Source organism: Cibotium barometz, chromosome 57, assembly GCF_041138505.1.
Source record: "Cibotium barometz isolate CiBa-2024 chromosome 57, ASM4113850v1, whole genome shotgun sequence".
NCBI lineage: Eukaryota > Viridiplantae > Streptophyta > Polypodiopsida > Cyatheales > Cibotiaceae > Cibotium > Cibotium barometz.
In genome coordinates, this window is record NC_141102.1 from 35,056,527 (window position 1) to 35,058,933 (window position 2,407).

General features: G+C 38.4%; 1 pseudogene; it reads right to left on the reverse strand.

Moving 5' to 3' along the window:
* Positions 1–1,173: 1,173 nt before the first annotated feature.
* Positions 1,174–2,128, reverse strand: LOC147606694 (uncharacterized; annotated as a pseudogene).
* Positions 2,129–2,407: the final 279 nt, after the last annotated feature.

Here is a 2,407-nt window from a genome sequence, read left to right on the forward strand (position 1 = left end):
CTGGAGTCTGGAATCTTGATCCCTGATTTTTTCGCCTTGAAAACCTTGTTCCAAAAGGAGTTGGGCAATCCATACTGCAATGTCCAAATCCTTGACAGTTATAGCATTTCACTCCCTTGTTCAAGGGTGGAACTTCTAAAGTTGAATTCCAAGGGATTGAGTTCCAGGAAAAGGACATTTCTTCCGTTCTGGAACTTCCCATATCCTGGGCTTGACCTTATATCTCTTAGACGGTGGAAGGTTGGAATCACCTTCTGGAGCTAAAAACCTTTTGAAAGGTGATGGTGCTGGCTTCAAAGGGACCTTGACATCCAAGGCCTTGGCGAAATCCTTCGCCATCCGCATTGCTTCGGCCATGGAAACTTGGCATTCTTCACTAGGATATTCAAAGGTTCATTTAACCCCCGAATGAACCTGGCCACCATCAGCTATTCTTCATCCACCAGTGGTGGCGAGTATTTGAGGAGGAGAGCGAACGCTTAGTGATATACTTCAATAGTTCTACTCCCCTGGGTTTAATCTAAGAATTCATTCATCTTTGTTTCTGCTAATACAGCCTATTTTCTAGCTCTAATAGGAAGAGCATCCATGAACCCTTGTCCCTTCAAATAGTTGAAGTACCTATAGCCACATTCCCAAACAAAGTACTGTAAGGAAAACATTGAATTGCATAATTCCTAACCATTGCAAAACTATAGACCAAGTACTTGACACTAGTCACTGAGACACTGTCTAAATCAAATTTAATTCTCTTAATGCTTTGAGGTCTTCACTATAGACTTAAGGCTAACATTTTTAGACACCAATGTGTAAAGGTCTTTAAAAACTAGCATCTAAGAATAGCAGATATACCTGTAAACTAGTCTTTGTGCAGCCAACTGCACCAAGTCTAAATTCTTCAATGCTTTTAAGTCATCTCCTTTCTCCTTTGAATCTGCACGAACTTCTAAAGAAAACAAATGTTTTCTTCCTTCAATCTTGACCTCCTCAAAGTAGTCAAATAATATCGGCACTTGCCTCACAGATATTTGCACAATTGACAATTTTGTCCCTCAAGGTTGTTGTAACTAATGCATGTGTGTTTAGACTACTCAACCAAAGAGACTTAGTGAGTCATGGAAGAAGAAAGACTTCATTAGCAACATTCAAACAAAATACAAAAGTGGTAAACACTTACACATTCATCCTTTGCAAGCTTGATAGAAGAGCAATTTCGCTTACTTTTGTGGGATCAATCACTGTGCAAAGGACTCGACAGTGTTTACCTCTATTTCTTTCATATGACTCCTTGATAGCCTGCATCCATGCAACTGTGCGGTGATTGCCCTCCCAGACAAAAAACATTTTTCCAGACAAAACTTGTAATTCTTGTTTTTTCTATAACTCCTCTTCAAATTGAATATTAAAACCTCTTGCCAAATGCCATCCCATTTCATCGCAATATCCTCAGAAACAACTCTCTCCTCATGGGAACAAGTCCATACAGAGACAATAAATGCACCCTTCTCTGCAATGTACCCTTCTCTTCCAAAAGCTATTTTTAATCCACTCACATCATCTCTCAAACCTCTAACCCTGGCATAGGGTATCAATCTACAAAGAGGAATGGGAGGGCAGTCAAAATAGCTAAATAACCTAGTTTTCCTTAAGATATCCTCTCCCTTATCCATATATATATTTACCTCCTCTCCACTATCATCCAATGGTGCAATCTCAGGCCGCAAAATATGAGGTACAATTTGTAAACATGCTTCTACCTCTCCCAACCCATCATCGGGTTGACTCTGTACCTCTCCCAACCCATCATCGGGTTGACTCTCTACCTCCAATCCAATGTCTGTTACATCGTGGATATTAGCCTCAGCCACTCTACTGATAGTGTCTAGTGTATCTGCATGGGAATTTTCAATATCCAAAGAGGTTGAAGTAATATTCCTCGAGCTACTTGCTCCTTTTCTACCTCTTTTAGCTCGAGATGAAGCCTTTGAGATCGGGCTGAAAGCACAAAGTTATAATAAAATAGTGTATGAAATAAAGGAGATGTAAATAACTCACGACAATTTCAACCATTCATTTCTTATATCAAGACATACCTCAATGGTGGTTTCTTGGAAGCCTTTGGTGCCATGACTACTTTTATATTTTCAATCTCTCTATGAAATTGTATCTAGAAGGCATATAGAAAAAATTAATAAAAAAATTATGAAGAGCCACTAGGAAAAAAGATATGAATGTGTTTTCATTTTTTTGTTTTGTATGTCCATACATTTCACAATTCTTTATATCATGGTAAATTGATGGATAATATCCATACAAAAAGACTAAACTAACAAGCAAAAGTTTGAGCTCACTCCCTTATTTTAACTTACAAGCAAAAGTACTGCTATCAAAAAAGAGACTCTAGACT